Below are 18,840 nucleotides of genomic sequence, written 5' to 3'. Positions count from 1 at the left end.
AGACTGTTTCCTAGTACCTACACTCCCCTTCTTTCTTTAGTAATAGTGTCACCAAAGTTTTAGTGGGGTGTGTACCTGGTTTCAGAAAGAAGGCTCTGGAGAACCGTGAAGAAATGGTGGGGTGCATGTGGCTAGGGGCAGATGTCCACTTGGCCATGGCCAAGGTCAAGGTGAGAGGAATACTGAGCACCCTGTCAGCGGTGGAGAGGAGTGGTGAGCACTAGGGTGTTTCTGGGGCAGAGTCAGCCAGATTTTATGAATGACACAGGGAGAGAAGAAGGCAGGTGGCAGGGAGGGGAAGAGACCAGAGGACACCGGGTTCTCAGCATGGTGACTAAGTGTGGGGACTTAGTAATTAATAAGTCACTGAGCTAGAGAATGGAGGAGGAGGAACAGGTTTGGGAAGCAGGTGATGAGTGCAGTTAAGGACACACTGGGCAGAGGGGCCTCAGGGATGTCCCATCCAGAGGTCCAGCCAAGTTCCTTTGTTCGCCGCCTCTGTGGAATGGCCTTTCATCATCAATATGAATCCTTAAAAAGAGAGTGGCATGGACATATATACACTACCAAATGTAAAATAGATAGCTAGTGGGAAGCAGCCGCATAGCACAGGGAGATCAGCTCGGTGCTTTGTGACCACCTAGAGGGGTGGGATAGGGAGGGTGGGAGGGAGGGAGATGCAAGAGGGAAGGGATATGGGGATATATGTATATGCATAGCTGATTCACTTTGTTATAAAGCAGAAACTAACACACCATTGTAAAGCAATTATACTCCAATAAAGGTGTTAAAAAAAAGGGGGGGGGTTGCAAAGAGCACTGCAAATGTTCTGTGCCTGGAAGGTCAAAATAACCGGCAGAGGGAGCAACTTTCACACACATACTCTCACACACACACACACACACACACACACACGCACACACAGCCTACAGTCAGCCCTCAGGTAGCTCCCCCTGCCCCTCCAGGTCTGCTTCCCAAGCCTGCAGCTCAGCCTGGTCTTGCCCCACACCAGGCTCCCTGGGTGGGATACAAAACATGTGTATCCACAGCACAGAAAGACCATATCTACCTCATCAGCGATGGTTTCTATGGAACGTTTGGTCACAGTGTGCAAGTTTTTGTTTTACTGCAGAGTCGTTTCCGTGAAAATAGCCAACGTGATTATGTTGAATTGCACAGCTAACGCTGGAGCTCTCTCCATTGCAGTTCTGCTCCCTGCAGACATTTCCCTGCAATTCTATTTTGCACCAACTCCATGCAGGCTCTTAAAAGTCTTGTAAAACTACAAAGGGCCTGAAGCAAGTGTGCTACCCAATCCCCTGACCTCAGACCAGGGAGGTCAAACTGCAAGGATGGATGATTTTCTTTCTCAGCAGGGAGTTTTAAGAGGTCAAATCACCACCTTGAAGACCCAGCCCAGTATTTAATGAATGCTTGTTAGTGCCTGTCACTAAACAAAATATTGTGTATTTATTATCTTATTTAATCCTTAGACCTAAAGAACAAGGCAGGTAAGATGAGGCTCAGAGAGGGTGAGGAACTTGCCTAAAGCTGTACAGCTAATAAATGGTAGAGGTGGGATTCCACTCAAACCTGTCTCACCCCAGTTCTCAATGCCTAACCACTGGGCTGAACTGCCCTCCACCATCAGTCCAGGGCTTCATTCTCCCAGTGATAGGACCACAGTTAGCATTGCTGTCATTTAGTTCCAGGTCCTCTAGCTCAGTTTGCCCTATTTTCCATGTGTTGTTCTTCACATCTGGACTGGTTTACTGAAAGGGATGTGTGTGGTTTCCTACCATCCACCAAGTGTTAGAAAAGGAAAGGTCTTGGCCATGAGGAAACTCAGAAAAGATATCTCTGGCTCTACTTGCTCTCCTAGAAGTGATGAGTGGGGTAGACAGTGGTGACCAGTGTCATGCTGGCTCTGTGAGAGTGGCCGCTTGGTGAGCTCTTTGCGCAGGTGACCATCGTACCTAGCTCGGGGCATAATGGTCTTAAGATAGAAAAGCTATCTATTTGGGTCCACATCAGTGTACTTTTTATAAAGCAAATCTGGGCTATGAATGTTTAGAGTTCTGAGGTAAAACAAATGAGAAAGGATGGACATGTTTAGAAGAGACTTTGATAGTTCTGTTTGTCTTCTCTCTGAATTGTTTGTTTCCTCTGAGTTGCCCTCTTGCTTTCTCTTTGTTTGCCTCCATCACCATCTTTCCCGGTAGACGCTGAGTTGTCAGAATGGAACAGGCTAGGTTGCAGTGCTTATAGGGTCGCAGAGGTAGAGGAAGAGTGAGTGTCAAGGTAGCACCCCGGCTTTAAATGCTTCAGCCCAGAAGCAGCACACGTCACTTCTGATCAAATTTCACTGCTGAGAGCTAGTTCCAGGGCTGGGGAAAGTGCTCTCTCCCTGTGCCTAGGCAGGAGAGGAGAAAGGGACCTGGGGAGCACTGGTGATCTCTATCATTGAGACTTTCCTTTGATGTCTACTGATAGTTGTTGACATGATTAGGGACAAGGGGAATTCTGGTAAGATGTCATGGTAATGGTGCAGGGTTGTTTGTGAGGTTTGTTTGTTTTTTTTTTTTTAATTTTGTCAAGGTGTGATTTATATATCATAAAATTCACCCACTTTCAGTGTACAATTCAATGATTTTTAGTAAATTTACCAATTTGTGCAACCAGGTAGTATAGCAGTTTTTGAACCTCCTTGAATCCCACCACTAAAACATTCACAGCCACTAGGTTAGCAAAACCAAAACCCCATGGACAATACCTACTACCAAACCTGACAAGCAGTGCTTCCTTGAACTCCAAAATTTGAGTCAGTAGGAACAAGCTGCCAATAATTGCATGACCCACCTGATATCAGAAACTGCAGAAGGAAAGGTAAAGGGGCTTCTGATGCCCCTAAGAATTGGAGGACCCCCCCCAACCACCAAAGGAACTCACTGGAAAGTTCCGCAGGTGTTGGGCTGCACCCCGCAGGCCTACAAGGCCTGTGCTTGCCAGTTTCAAGACCGAAGAAAGAGCCCGGAGTCAGCGGCAGAGACATTGATGGTTTAATGGATGGGGGGAGCTTACACATCTGTAGCAAGGTCCTGGAGAGACACCCCACCTTGTACGGCACACGGCGGGCAGGACATGATGGAAGTCTTTGCTCCCAGGGGGGAGGAGAGATTACCAGTTATAGGGGAATTGATGTCAGGTGGGCTCATTAGTTACCAGGGAAACCAGCAGAGGGGCACACCCCTCACCACCCCTTTGACAAGAACAGTCCCTAGCTGGGGCCTGGGGCAAGTATGCAGAAGGTCAGTCATGTGTGTAGGTGTAGGTGAAGCAGGCACTGGTCGGGCAGGGGATGTACAGAGAGCAAGAGAACAGCCATCTGGAGTGGCCTGACCATACAGTGGGCCATTTAGAGAATGGAGGTAAAGCTGGGGTCTGGTTCAGGGGAGGTTGTAATGCACACATGAGTACAGGATGACTATGGGAAAATCTGATCATGCTGGTGGGGTCCAGGGGTCCCAGAGTCCAGAGGTCCAGACCCTATGAACTCTTAAAGCCAACAAGCCAAAGCACTCTTCCAGGACGAAGCCCCACCCGGAGGAGAAAATGCTGGGAGTGTCATCCAAACTGAACAAGTCAGGGCAAACAGGCAAAGAAAAGTGATGTTAAAATAAAGGGTGGGGAGGTGAGAAGGGAAGAGGAACTCAGAACGTACAAGGTCATATTTATAGCTACTTCATGAAAGCAACAGAAAGGGACACTGTAGACTGTGAAACTAGAAAAAGCTCTCTTGTTTTTAACTCCTGAAAGTAGAAGGGAAACTCCTTTCCCTAAAAAATGAGCCACAGGAAAGGATTGTAGTCAAATACCAACAACATTATTATAAGGAAAAAAGAGAATAAGAAGCAGAATAATACAACCACGACAATGAAAAAATATCAAAAAACATGCCACAAAAAAGATTAAAATTGTGATCTAATATTTCAAGATGAGCTTAAAAAATAAGAAAATAATAGAAACTATGAAAGACAACATAAATCAGAATGAGAAAAAAAGTAGGATGATTCAGGAAAAGGAAGATTTGAAAAGAGAAATGAAAGAATTCAAAAAAGAATTGGAGATAAAAGAAAAATCATTTCAGAAATAAAGGCTAAACTAGAAGGACAAGAATAAACAAACCAAATGAAAAGTTCCTTGAGAGAAATAGAAATGGAAAATGGAAAGTTTTTAAAATCAAAAAGGAAAAGAAAGAGATAAAAAGGGCTTGAGGGAAAGTAACAAGCAGAGAAAACAAGCAAAGAATATCCAACATACCCATTAGAGTCCCCAGAGAAGAAAACAAAAGAATGAGACAAAAAATTATTAAAAACTAAAATACAAAAAAAACTTGAAATTAAAAAAAAAGACACCTTAAACCACATATTGAAAACAACAAGAACCTACTATATAGTAAAGGGAACTATAGTTAATATCTTGTAATAACCTATAATGGAAAAGAATCCAAAAAATTATATATATTATATATACCATATATTAATGTACAGTATAAAATTTTTATTATATATAATATATATAGATAACTGAATCACTTTGCTGTATACCTGAAACTAAGAGAACATTGCAAATACTTCAATTAAAAAAGTTTTTTTAATTTTTAAATTAAAAAAAATACACATTTTGAACAGACACACTGCATAAATTGGAAATATCAGCCCTCAATAGCTCCACACTGAAACTATTGAATTTTAGAGAAAAATCTTAAAAATCCTTTGTGCAGCCAGACAAAAAGAACAAGTATTTTATAAGAGAAAGAAAATCAGATTGTCGTTAGACTTTCAACATCAATGCTTCATTCCAGAAATCAATGGAGTAACTTATTTAGGATATTCAAAGAACATGTGAGTCAAGAATTTAAAATCCAGCCAAATTGATCTTCAAATATAAAGTCAGCAAACATCCTGTTATGAACACACAAGAACCTGGGAGGCAGTAGTACTTCTAGGAGTCTTTTCCGAGGAATCAAAGAAAGCTCTTGCAACCAAAACGGCTGAAGAGACAACGGCATAAGAACTGCTCAAGTAGGCCAGATAACAAAGGAAGATTAATGATAGAATTAAAATACATCATTTGGCAACCCCAGATGAATGAATAGATCTGTTTGTTCAATTATCATCAGTGGCTGCTAACATCACAAAAAGAGAGACAAAGATAAATTACATGCCCCGTGATGGAACTACACAACATAATTAATGAAGTAGACTTGAAAAAGAATGAAACATATCAAGCCTCTAAAGCTAGCTACCACTTCACAGGCAATACAGAGAAACATCACAGTCACACCACAAGGATGCAATCAGCAAAATTCAATCTAGAGGAAATGCTATAGAGCAAGTAGCACAATTTCTTTAACAATTTTTTCAGTTAAAAAATAAATGGGACACCATATGATACCACTTATATGTGGAATATAAAATATGACACAAACGAACTTATCTACAAAACAGAAACAGACTCACAGACATAGAGAGCAGATTTGGGGTTGCCAAGGGGAAGGGGAGGGATAGATTGGGAGCTTGGGACTAGCAGATGCAAACTATTATATATACAATGGATAAACAACAAGGTCCTGCTGTATAGCACAGGGAACTATATTCAGTATCCTGTGATAAACCATAATGGAAAAGAATATGAAAAAGAATGTATATATATGTATAACTGAATCACTTTGCTGTACAGCAGAAATTAACACAACACTGTAAATCAACTATACTTCAATAAAATAAATTTTAAAAATTAAAAAATAAATGGGAGAATTAAGAGATTAAAAAAAATAATCAGAAGATTTACAAATCAAGTTGTAAATCTTGTTTTGATCCCAATTCAAGCTAACAAACTCTAGGGAAAAAAATTACAGAAAAGTCAAAGAAACATGAACATTGACTGGATATTGATGATATTAAAGAATATTTTAGGTTGATATTAGTATTATGGTTATATTTTAAATGAGCAGCCTTTGTCTTCAGAGACTTATAGTGAAATATTTACAGATAAAATGATACGAGGTCTGGGATTTGGATCTAAGTAGCCTGGGGTCAGGGTCGGAGAGTAGATGAGAGTAAAGAAGAAGCAAGCTTGGCCAGGAGGTGATCATTGTTGAAGCTGAGCAACAGGTTTATGCTGGATTCTCTCTACTTCTGAAATATTCTGTAATAAAGAAATATTCTGTATTTTTCATTTGTTAGAATTTCAAAGTTTTATTGTAAACAAACATCCCTCCCCTTTAATTTTTTTTTCAATTTCATAGAGATTTTTTAAATTGAAGTATAGTTGAGTTGCAATGTGTTAGTTTCAGGTGTACAGCAAAGTGATTCTGTTATATATATATTCTTTTTCAGATTCTTTTCCTTTATAGGTTATTACGAGATATTGAATATAGTTCCCTGTGCTATATAGTAGGTCCTTGTTGTTTATCTATTTTATATATAGTAGTGTGTATCTGTTAATCCCAAACTCCTAATTTATCCCTCCCTCTCCCTCCAGATTATTCTGTATTTTTAAATTTATTTATTTTATTTATTTATTTATTTTTGGCTGCGTTGGGTCTTCATTGCTGCGCACGGGCTTTCTCTAGTTGTGGCGAGCGGGGGCTTCTCTTGTTGCGGAGCACGGGCTCTAGGGGCACGGGCTTCAGTAGTTGTGGCTCGTGGGCTCTAGAGCACAGCCTCGGTAGTTGTGGCGCACGGGCTTAGTTTCTCTGCGGCATGTGGGATCTTCCCGGACCAGGGCTCGAACCCGTGTGCCCTGCATTGGCAGGCAGATTCTTAACCACTGCACCACCAGGGAAGCCCCTATTCTGTATTTTTAAAGAGAGAAAGACAGTGCACACATGATTGAGAGAGAGAGATTAGGAGATTATGGGAATAAAAAATGAATTGGGGGGCTTCCCTGGTGGCGCAGTGGTTAAGAATCTGCCTGCCAATGCAGGGGACACGGGTTCGAGCCCTGGTCGGGGAAGATCCCACATGCCGCGGAGCAACTAAGCCCATGAGCCACAACTACTGAGCCTGTGCTCTAGAGCCCGCGAGCCACAACTACTGAGCCCACGTGCCACAACTACTGAAGCCCACGTGCCTAGAGCCTGTGCTCCACAACAAGAGAAGCCACTGTAATGAGAAGCCCATGCACCGCAACGAAGAGTAGCACCCACTCGCCGCAACTAGAGAAAGCCCGCATGCAGCAATGAAGACCCAACACAGCCAAAAATTAATTAATTAATTAATTATTTTTAAAAAGTGAATTGGAAGTTCTGGGTGTGGTTCCTACTGACCTGGGGCTTCACTATAAAGTGATTTGCTTCAGCCATTTGATGGCAAACTCCTAATATCAGTACCTTTCAGTCTTTTAAGTTGGTCAGGTTATATTCCCCAGAATAGATTCTTCCTATTACTAGACATAGATGGTAAGGGTCTGGCGACCAGCTTCCTGGGAGCTGCATGAGGAATTGTGGGGTGAGGGCCTCAGCATTTCATTGTTAGGGTACCGCCATCCTCACCTGTGCCTGGGGTCCCTCCATCCAGAGACCCAATGTTTTTGCTTCTCCAGCAAATAAACCTGTAACCTTCTGCTTGGAGAGGGAGGCAGCAGTCATCCAGCAGTCCTGGGTAGGGGAGGGGACCTACAGGTCTAACTACTTCTTAAACAGCTGACAACAAACCCTCCTTATTGTAACACCTATTTTATACTACTTCTTGATATTCCAGGTACCACAAATTCCTGAACCTTTTCAAGATTCTGCAGTGAAAATAAAGTTGGTTCTCAGCTGTCAACAAAAAATTAATCAATAGTCCCTCTAAGAAAGAAGTGGAAAATTTATTTGAGCCAACCTGAGGATTAGAACCTGGGAGACAGTCTTTCAGAAAGCTCTGAGGACTGCTCTGCCTGCTAGAGGTCAAAGCCCAGTTACATACATTTTTGAGACAAAGGATTATACATCAAATAACGTACTGACAGCTTACACAATCCAGATCTACATGAACCAGTAGTGGATCACCGTGACCCCTTATAGGATTAAGAGGGAAGGTTATCTCCTAATGAGGTCTGGTTAATGCGGATGCACAATACACACTAAAGGGGAGACAGGAGGCCCAAATGGGCAGAGAACATTTTTAGGCTTAAATATTTTTTGTCTTGCCATAAAATATGAATTTTATTTCATCACAGCTTTCCCCATCGCCAGTTTAGAATTCTACTTCAGTGAATCTGTTGAGCCATTTATCTCTCATTCATCTGTGTTCTCTTCCTTTACTCTCCTGGCCATGTGAGTCTACAGAAAACACATACACACACACACACACACACACACACACACAACATTTTTAGCTGGGTTCTGGGAGAGAACAAAAAATGAAATGTGTATACCAATTTACTGACCCTTTACCCCTTTCTTTATTCTTTAATTCAAAAACAATAATATAAATACAGAAAAGTACATACAAATATGTATAGTTTAATGAATAATTATAAAACAGGTCCATGTGACCACTACGCAGGCCAAAAACAGAACACTGCCAGCACCAAGGAACCTCGGTGAGCCCCATCAGATGCCAGCCCCGTCGCCACCAGGGGCAACCTCCATCCTGACTTTTTAAAAAATCCTTCACTTGCTCTTCATTTATTTTTCACTTTTCTCTACAGTAGCCATCTCAATACCATATAATTTAGCTTTGCCTGTTTAGGAACTTCTTTTGATGGGAAACATACTATCGTCTTCTTCCGTGTCTTGCCTCTTTCCTTCAACATTACGTTTGTGAGATGTATCCATGTTGCATGTAGCTCTGATGTATTCATTTTCTTTGTTGTTATTCCATGATGAATGCACGGTAGCTTTGTTTTCCCATTTATTTTGTATGGACACTGGACTGTTTACAGTTTGGGTCTACGATGCATAATTGTGCTGCACACATTCTTGGACTTGTATTCTTGCACATTTACACAAATTTCTCTAGCTATATGCCTAAAAGTGAAACTGCCACACAACAAGATATGTGAATCTTCAACTTAACTAAAAATTCCCAAGGTGTCTTCCAAAGCAGGCCACCTCATTGTACAACTGGAGGGGGTGTCACCCCCCCCAAGTGTCCTATGCAAATGGCACACTCTTAGATGTAAGATGAATTGGCAACTTTTTGGCTCTGTCAATTTGTTCTCCAACCAGAAGCTTTTGAGAATTATTCCTATTGTTCCATGTTTTGCCAGCTCTTGGAATTTTCAGACTTCAAAATTTTTGTGAATCTGGTGAGTGTGTAATTATGTTTCATTGCATTTCCATGGTTACCAGTAAGACTGAGCACATCTTATGTTTATTGGACTTTGGATTCCTGATCCTCCTTTTTTTAACATTATTTTGAAAATATGCATTTGTTTTTGTAATCTAAACCACGTAGTTAAAACCTTATATATTTGACACAGTGTGTTACCGCTGTAATGACTCGGGGTGGGGCGAGTTTACTGTTTCTATGCCAATATATGTTAAATTTTGAATAATGCCAACTCAACATAGTACAGTTGGATTCTTTGTCCAGCATTGACAGCACAGCTAACACTTTTATGTTTACCTATTAAAATACAACTAACTCAGGCTTCCCTGGTGGCGCAGTGGTTGAGAGTCTGCCTGCCAATGCAGGGGACACGGGGTTGAGCCCTGGTCTGGGAAGATCCCACATGCCGCGGAGCAACTGGGCCCGTGAGCCACAACTACTGAGCCTGCGCTCCGCAACAAGAGAGGCCACGATGGTGAGAGGCCCGCGCACCGCGATGAAGAGTGGCCCCCGCTTGCCGCAACTAGAGAAAGCCCTCGCACAGAAACGAAGACCCAACACAGCCAAAAATTAATTAATTAATTAATTAAAAAAAAAAAAACAACTAACTCCATCCTTTAACTCACAGAAATCTGATTTCTTTACCAATTTGCTCCTTAAAGTGCTTTGTAAAAGGTTTTCTGGGACTTTTTGTAATCAAATGGTCTCTGACATTGCTCATCCTTCTTGGCTGTTCTGTAACACTTGACGCTTTATGCCTCCCTCCTTCTCTCTATTGGTTTTCCTCCTATCTGGAGACTCTTTCTCTTTTTCCTCCCCCATCTCTTCTCTCTAACATCCAATCAATGTTGGTGTTTTCCAGTGCTATGTCTTTAGACCCTCTCATCTCTAGTAAATATCATTAGCCCCACAAACCAACTCTAGTCCCTGGGAAAATTCCCCACCCCCATCCCACATTCACGAGGTTGAGCCTTTAACAGGTATGTTTGTATTGCCTTCCCTCACTTAGCTGATTGGCCCAGGGTAGACAACAGACCAAAGATGGGTCAATCAGATTCCTGCTCCCCCAAATTAGGGACTGAGACCCAACTCTGAACTCTGGCTGGAATTGTGACATGAGAACCTCAGAGCCAGAGGCAGCCTCATTCTAACAGGTGGGCGAAGAAGTGAAGACAGCTGTCAGGGAGAGGACAGAACAAAGCACACAAGCACAGAGCAGCAGAGACAGAGACAGTGAGAATTCCTCACATGATGCTTTGGTTCCCAGGTTCCAGGCCCATCCTCACCCTTAGGTCCCATGAGACAGTCAGAGTTCATCCTTATTTCAAGCGCCCTCACTGTGTTCAGGCTTACTTAGCATGTTCACTGTATTCACAACTTAAGTCCCAACCAACCGCTTCTCTTCTACCTCTACCCACTTATCCTGGATGATTTTATTCCCACTGGAATTTATCCCAGAGCCCTATCCTACCCTGCTGAAAGGCACCATTGCTTCGTATTTCTTGAGGAGAATACTCCATAGCTCAGGAGAAATTCTCGATGGTGTGCCTGGTTGGTCCCTGCTTCATCCCATCCTGGGCTTGAGGCTTTTCTGCCATGGTTTTCAAACAGGAAATCATCTGCTCCTTGTCTTTCCTCTAGGCCCTGCCATCCTTCCCCAGCTTGGAAACTTTACTTTAGTGCTCCTGCTGATGCCTCTTGCCCAGAATTCCTTTTTCTCTAAGCCTGGCTAGTATGACTTAGCACCTGCCCGCTCTCCCCAAGAACAGCCATATTCTTAGCTATTGCTGTCAGCACCTGCTCTGAGGATCCGCTTCCTTAACCCCTTTTCAGGACAGAGTCCGGTTCAGATACAGCAAATATATGGCACAGGCTGTCTGTCCCCCCATCCCACAACAGAAATGTTTTCATTAATCATATCACTCTTTCTTGCTGGTGCTGGACAGGACATCACCTTAGAATCTTTCTTAACACAGTCCTGGAGTACCAACAAATTATCCACCAGAGCTGGGCTCTGATGATATGAGAGAATGATGATGACATTGGCAAGAAAGAGACATTTAGAAAGATTTGGGAATATGTATTGAACTCTAGTTTTAACCCTAGATTTGAGGAGAAGGCATAATTTCAAGTGCAGCAGACTCATAGGCAGCTGGAAGGCCAGGACCATAGAGGAAGAGAGCCCAGGGGTGACACCTCCCTTCCCTCCCTGGGATCTCTCTGCAGGCTGGGCTTGCTCCCCTCAGCTGTCCTCAACCCTGGTCAGTGGCCTCTGCATCTCTGTAGGAACTATTTGGCCTTTGGATAATGTAGTGGTTAAAAGCATGGGTACTAGAGCCAGGCTTCCTGGGTTTGAATCCCAACTCTACCATTTATCAAATGTGGGAGGGACTTCTGGCAATTTATTTGACCCCTCCCACCCCTGTGCCTTGATTTCCTCATCTGTAAAATGGGATAATAATCAGATCTACCTCATTGGATTGTTGTGAGGATTAAATGAGTTCATATGTATAAATGCTTAGAACAGTGCTCAGTAAATGTCTGCAACTATTATTATCCCACAAGGAAACTATAAGTTCCTTGAGACTCAGTTGTTCTTCCTCATCTTTTCCTGGCACATAGATGGCTCTGAATTGAAGAACACAGTCTTTGAAGACCCAGAGATGAAATCTCGCTCTCCCGCTCAATATTTGGGTGACTAGAAAATAAGTATCCTCCTTGTAAAACTGACTTGATAATACCTACTTTATAGAACTGATTCATAGAATTGTGAGTATTAAATGAGATATTGTATATAAAGCTCCAAGGACACAGCAAACCCTAAAAAATGCAAACTCTTACTATCAAGGCTAGGTATAGTGTCGTGCCTATGGAACCACACTGCTTGGTTTTGAATTCTGGTTCTGCCACACAGTTGCTTTGTGATCTTGTCACAGTTTTCTCCCTGTGCCTCAGTTTTCTGAGTTCCCTGTGCCTCAGTTTTCTCCTCTTTAAAGTGGGGATAATGCTAGCACTTACTTTATAGAGTTTGGGCAGGATCAAGTTAGAAAATACGTGTATGGCCCTTAGCCCAGCGCCTGACACATATCTCAGCCAATGCCAGGTTGTTACTGTTTGTTTAATAAAGGAATGAATTGCAGACAAGGCTTTCAAAAGTGAACTTGCTAAAGGACAAAATCATTGAGTGCCATAATTACCAAGACCCATCCTGAAGCCAGATTCAGGTTAAGCCAAACCCATAAATGCAAGGAGAGCTCTGGGAGACAGTAGCCCAGTGAACTAAGCCCTCTCTCCCTGTTGTCTTCTCTCACTGGTCTGGGACATGGGAACAACTGACACCTAGAATAACAGGCTTTTAGAGCTGGAAGGATCTTTGTGACTAGATCAGGTAGGCCATTTTCTCCTGAGTAATTGAAACCCAGAGAGATAAGTGACCCCAGTTGCCCAAGATTCAGGTCAGTTCAGTGGCTTCACCACTGCAACACGCTGCTTCTCGACTCCACAATTTCCTCCTGTGAAAATGGAGATGCGCTTGCTGCCCGTTGCCTGCTTCAAGTCATCTGGCAGCCATGAACTTCAACTCTTCCTGGGCTAAAAAAAGTTCAGCGGGAACAGTAGAAAAGTGAAGCAAGAATGATGGTAGGGTCTACTCGCAGCCTCTAGAGGGAGCCCTGAGCACAGGCTGGGACGCACTATACTGGCGCGCACCCATGCCCTCGGGGCGCGGGCTGCAGCCTGAGGACCAGCGCCCCCCCTCCGCCCCCCCCCCCCCCGAGGGCTCCTAACATCAGGCCGACCCCTTCTCCGGGCACTCGGAGCACTGGGAAAAGCCCAGGATACAGGCGCAAACACAAGGCTTTCGGCCCTTATTCCATTCACGCAAGGTGTGTGCACCTTAACCCCACTGAGACTCGGCTGTCAGGTGGGAAGTCACATCTGCCTTGCCTATTCCAGGATTTAAAAGACTGATCCTCTGACTAAATAAAGTCTAGGAATTTACCCCAAATAAATAAACAGAATCAGGTAGAAAGATTGGTATGCAACAGCAAATCTCATGGTTTTTGTCTCATGACCCCTTTATACTCCTAAAAAATTATTGAAGACCCCAAAGAGCTATTGCTTATATGGCTTATATCCATTAATATTTATCATATTAGAAATTAATTCTTAGAAATGTCTAAATATATACTCATTTAGAAATAACAAGTGATTATATGTTAGCATAAAGAGCATTTTTGTGAAATAATATTTTCCAAAACAAAAAAATACATGTTTTCAAGTCTTTTTAATATCTGGCTTAATGTAAGAGAGCTGAATTCTCTTTTTGCATTGAGTACATGGCGACTTCACATGTCATGTAACATCTGAAAGACTCTACCATGCACCTTGAGAATAAGAGTACAGAATGGCTTTAACCTTGAGGACTCCCTAAAAGGACACTGCAAAGGTCCAGGGGCCACACTTGGAGAACTGGTGTAAAGACATTTTTCTTAGTGTTCTTTATAGCAGGGCCACTCCCCTCTCTCTTCTCACTGCCACCAGGCTGGTTCAGACTTGCATTACATGGGGCAGGTGACAGCAAAATTCTCAGAACTGGTTGCCTTGCCCCTACCCTCTTCCCACTCCCAACCGTGGAGAGAATTCTTCACAAAACACTGCACGATTAGGTCACATGCCCCCCCTCCCAAATCCTCTTATGATCCTTCACTACCTATTCAGTGCTCATACACCTAAGGGTCAGGCTCCCTGGTCTGATTGCAGCCAAAATTCCCACCCTTATGTCATACTCCACCTGTCTGATGTGCCTGATAGTTTTAGCAAAACCAGACTATTAACCCTGCCTCATATGTGCTTTCTGCGTCACACTTCCATGTTTTTGTTTCTTTGGGTCCCTTCACTTAAAATATTCTCTCTCCCAGGACTTCCATGGTGGTCCAGTGGTTAAGACTCCACGCTTCCACTGCAGGGGGCGTGGGTTCGATCCCTGGTTGGGGAACTAAGATCCTGCATGCTTCGTGGCACAGCCAAAAAAAAAACAAATACTCTCTCTCCCATTTCCTTCCATTCTCCTTTCTCTTTCAGACTCATTCCTCCAGCTGGAGACCTTCTACAAGCTTCTAAAATACTTGTCTTCTTTTACGCAAAGCAGAGTGTTCTGATGTGGGGCTTCTGACCCAGCTGTTCAGAGGTAACTTTCAAAAAAAAACACTTGCTTTATTAGTTTCCTATTGCCACTGTAACAAATTACTACAAACTTAGTGGCTTAAAATAACACAAATTATTACCTTATAATGGTGGAGGTCAGAAGACGGAAATGATTCTTAGAAGCTAAAACCAAGGTGTTGGCAGAGCTTTGTTCCTTTTGGAAGCTCTAAGGGGAGGATCCGTTTCCATGCCTTTTCCAGTTTCTAGAGGTCTCCTGCATCGCTTAGCTAGTGGTCTCCTCTTTCCTGTTCAAAGGACATCATGTCTCCCCCCTCTCTCTGACTTTCCTGCCTCCCTCTTCTAAGGACCCTTGTGATTACATTGGACCCACCTGGATAATCAAGGATACTCTCCCCATTGCAGGCTTCTTAATTTAATCACATCTGTAAAGTCCCTTTTGGCATGTAAAGTATACATATTCACAGGTTCCAGGGATTAGGACATGGATATCTTGGGGGACATTATCCAATCTAATATCACAGTTGCTAATATCAAAAGATAAAAAGTCAAGATGCAATCTCGATGCATTAACTGTACAAATCTTGGAGTCAGACATACAACCCTATGTGAGATAAATCTCATTCATCTGATTGCTTTGAAGATTCAATGAGATAATCTGCATGAGGCATGATGACAGCTACACTGAGATCACTCACCAAATGCCTGTGACTATTATTATTGGTCATTATTTGGCATTTTACCACCAGCTGACTTAGAGTTGCCTTCATAGCACTTGTCATATTTTATAACTATTAATTTCTTTGGGGTGACTGTGCAGTGTACAGTGATTTTTAATTATGTAAATACGACCTTAATTCTCCTACAAACAAAAAATCTATTTGTTTAATCTGTCTCTCTCACGTTGGATCATGAACTCCACATGGGCGAGAGCTGTTTTTTTTGTTCTTTTTTTTATTAGAATTCATTAGAGCTAGAACCTCTGGTTTTTTGTTTTTGTTTTTCTTATAGTAATCTTTTATTTATTTATTTTTTGGCTGTGTTGGGTCTTCGTTTCTGTGCGAGGGCTTTCTCTAGTTGCGGCAAGCGGCGCCCACTCTTCACCGCGGTGCGCTGGCCTCTTCACTATCGCGGCCTCTCTTGTTGCGGAGCACAGGCTCCAGACGCGCAGGCTCAGCAGTTGTGGCTCACGGGCCCAGTTGCTCCGCGGCATGTGGGACCTTCCCAGACCAGGGCTCGAACCCGTGTTCCCTGCATTAGCAGGCAGACTCTCAACCACTGCGCTACCAGAGAAGCCCCCGAGAGCTGTTTTACATCAACTTCCCAGAATCCAGCCCACTCGTGAATACATACATATTTAACAATCTATAAATGTTTATGGAATTAATGAATTCAGTCTAATTTATAAAATAGTTCTTCTGGTTCCCCATTGCTTTCAAGATAAAATTCAGGTTCTTTACTTAGCAAGACAAGTTTCAGTAAGAGCTAGTCCTATCTTGCTTCAAATCTCACTTCCCACCACTCCCTCCCATCGTGTACCTTACCCTCCAGCAACACCAAACTTGCCCCATCCTATCAGGCCTCCAGGCCCTTTCTTGGGCCAGCGCAGCAGCTTTCTTTGCCTGGAATGGCCTCTCCCCACCTTCAGCGATGGGAACACACCCGTACATCACTCCCTCCTTGTCACCTGGATAAGTCCCGCTCACCCCTTCTTAGCCCAACACTCCACTCTGGACAGCTCCCTCACGGACCCCCACATTCTGGACAAGGGGGCCTACGAGATCCTCCTTAGCCCCTTGAGCTTCTACCCACCTGGCTTGAAGGGCACTGGATTGCAACTGCCTGTCCATCTGACAGCTTCTTCCCACCCTCACCCCAACAGCCTGTAAGATCTTTAAAAGCAGGGACCAGATCTTACTCACTGTTACATCCCCAGAGACTGGTAGGAAGTACATGGTAGGTACTCAATTAGTGTTAGCTGAACCCCTGCCTCTGTCTCTAGAATGTCAGCTCCTTGGGTACAGGGACGATTTTATTTATGTCTTCAGCCTCTGGCGAGAACATCATGGGCACTCTACCAATGTTTGCCGAGTGGCCAAGTCTCTCCACAAGATGCCCTGCCCACACTAACTTACAGGCTTGTGTGTCAATTACTGTGTGCTAATCACCACTGCTAGGCTTTGCAAGGATTAAAAATAAAAACAAAACACTGTTCTTCCCTCCAGAGCTCACAGGAAAATATAGTGGGCAAGACCCAACATAATTATCTATTGATGGCCTCTACAAATGCTTTTCAATGGATTCTACTAGTTATACTTCTAACCAAGAAGTATATCTCACAACAAGAAAGGCTCACGAATAATCCTAAAATAGCCACTATTTCTCTCATTCTATCAGTGATGCTCTAGTTCCTACTCTCCGTGTGCCTGCTCTGCACCTGCCCACACCCTTCTATGGATAACACCGGAGCTCCAACAACTCCTTTGACAAACCAGCAGACCCACTGTGTGTCTAGCATCATCCCTTCCTCCTCTCTTTTGACCTTACTGACACTTTCCCAAGGAGGCCAGAGGGCTTCCCTTCCCCAATCCACTCTTATCTCACTTGGCAGTCCCCAGATGCCCAGAGCACCAGCCCTATCTTCTGAAGCAGAGCTCTGGTAGCAGAAGAAAGGACAGTTGGGGGCAGGAAAGAGGTGTGCACACAACAGTCTCCAGAGCACCCAGACACACCCACTGAAGTGGCAGATACAGCTTTATTTCCTGTATTATGGAGAAAAAAAAATTATCAGTCTCCTATTAGGGAGCACATGGCTGGTTGTGTAACTGCATCCTTTACAACCGTTTACCTAATTAGTTTCTTTCCAACCAGCCTATTTATCAGCAGATATATTTAAAATTACTGTGAATTGGAGGGAACAGGAGATAAAGGAGGGAATTAACATTTGAGAAGAGGCTACTGTGTGCCAGGCAAGGGCTGTGCTGGGCATCTTTATATGTGCTAGCTCTTTAATCCTCACCAAAACCAGCATACCAACAAAAAGACAATGTAGTGCTAGATATTTATCATCTGCATCTCCTAGGGCCTCAGAAAGTTTTAGGTATTCACAAAGCTGATAAGCAGTGTTATCATGATTCGAACGCAATTTCCACAAAAGCCGTGCTTTTTACACTACACAAAGTTTTCTGTTATGGAGCAGCTGCTATATGGCAGTCACATGGCCAATGATATTCCATGAATCTTCCCCAAGACACTATGGGAAGTGGTTTCATACAGTCATTTTATAAGCAAGGAAACAAGGCTTAGAAAGGTTAGGTACCTTGTCCAAGTCCATATTTACAAGGAGATTTCACATGGAAATCTTAAAAACACCCGCTACCACTCCCCCACCACCCTGCCACACACACACACACACACACACACACACACACACACACACGAGAGAAAAGAATAGCTCCAGCTATGTTAAGCAGGAAAGGATTACAGGGAATTGGGTGCTTACAAAATTGATGGAAGAGCGGGATCTAGGCTGGGCCCCCAGGAATGGCACCCAGAACAACATCCAAATGGTATCTCAACTGCTGTTGAGGCCCCGACCGCCTTAGCCACAACCCAGGATGGAGAAGCTGCCATTATCAGCGTCGGCGCTGCATCAGCCAGGCCTACACCAGCAACATAGTGTAGCAACAAGGCGGCCCCACCTTCATCCCCATTTAACTTGATTCCAATTTGAGCCTCCAGCAAGCACATCTGAATGACACTCTATAGTCATACCCAGAACCTGTAAAGGAGGCTGATAAGGTGGATTTTACCTTTGCAGCCTCTGCAGTTCAGGAAGGCACGCAGAGGAAGGAGGGATAGATGCTGAGCGAGTCATTCTACTATATCTGTCATAGTCTGCATTCCCACGGGCCCCCAACGGCTACTGCTGAGAAGCCCCCTTCCGAAGAAGCTAAGGATCAAGTCCTCCTACTCACAAGCACTATGTATGTTGCGTAGCTATTGTTTCTAGCTGCTACATAGATCCCACTGTGTGAATCCACCACTTCTTACCTATCCAGTCTGCCAGTGATGGAAACCCAAGCTAGCTTTTGGGCCTCCTTGGGAAATTACATAAGACATATATGCTTGGCCCTGATGGGCTTTTGAGCTTACATCACCTGATTTCATTTTCATCCACTATAGAATAATAGAATATATAACTATATAAGTATGTATGTATATATGTATGTATATGTAGAATATAGAATAACAATAGGTAACTTCCATGGAGCATTTGTCATGAGTCAGATACTCTTCTAAATGTTGTAACGTACTAATTCACTTAATACAGTCCTCATGGATTGTCATGAAG

Source organism: Balaenoptera musculus, chromosome 1 (assembly GCF_009873245.2).
Source record: "Balaenoptera musculus isolate JJ_BM4_2016_0621 chromosome 1, mBalMus1.pri.v3, whole genome shotgun sequence".
Lineage (NCBI taxonomy): Eukaryota > Metazoa > Chordata > Mammalia > Artiodactyla > Balaenopteridae > Balaenoptera > Balaenoptera musculus.
The sequence above is the reverse complement of the archived record's forward strand: the minus strand, read 5'-3'. Positions refer to the sequence as shown.